Source organism: Sinocyclocheilus grahami, unplaced genomic scaffold, assembly GCF_001515645.1.
Source record: "Sinocyclocheilus grahami isolate Dianchi unplaced genomic scaffold, SAMN03320097.WGS_v1.1 scaffold12126.1, whole genome shotgun sequence".
Classification (NCBI taxonomy): domain Eukaryota; kingdom Metazoa; phylum Chordata; class Actinopteri; order Cypriniformes; family Cyprinidae; genus Sinocyclocheilus; species Sinocyclocheilus grahami.
Window position 1 is genome coordinate 1 of NW_015514234.1, and position 661 is coordinate 661.

Below are 661 nucleotides of genomic sequence, written 5' to 3' on the forward strand. Positions count from 1 at the left end.
CATCACCTTTAGGGGCAGCACTTCCTTATTGATGCCGAAAAATTCCACCATTGCTTCAGTCCAGGAACAGAGGCCTGCTACATTACCACAGGTCCTCTTAGCTGTTTCTAGGTTATAGTCTTCCATCGACAGATATGGAGTGAGCAGTTCAACCATCTCCTCTGTAATAGTGTCCTTTAAAGGATAACAAAAATGTCAAGAAAATGTGATGCTGTTGCATTGTTAAAACAGACTACAACAAAGAATTTCATTGGTAACCATGATGAATTCATTAATGACTAAAAATCGAATCACTTTGACCCAAAGAGACAGGCAAATCCAAAGGTCAAATAAAGTCAGATAGAGATTTAATCTCTGCTTTATTTATGTCCTAGTGTCGATTCCACTGTGACTGTGCTAACTATCTGACTTTGACGGCTGCATATTCTGTGTCATACTGGCCTAAGGCTGCTCTAAACTTGGATCGTTACTTGGACACTATAATCCTGTTTACGTTTTCTGAACAGGTGCATTTTCCAGCAACCACTGACCCACATCCCAAAGGGCACTCTTTCACTGATAGAGCGAATAGCAGAATGTCTATATTAATAATGCACAATAAATATATATGGGGGTTTCCACTTAAACAGATATGAAGTGTTCAAATGGCAGTCACAAACGA

At 39.5% G+C, this 661-nt stretch overlaps 1 pseudogene; it reads right to left on the reverse strand.

Moving 5' to 3' along the window:
- Positions 1-6: 6 nt before the first annotated feature.
- LOC107578815 (dynein heavy chain 5, axonemal pseudogene) overlaps positions 7-661 on the reverse strand; it is a 5848-nt pseudogene continuing 5193 nt past the window's right edge.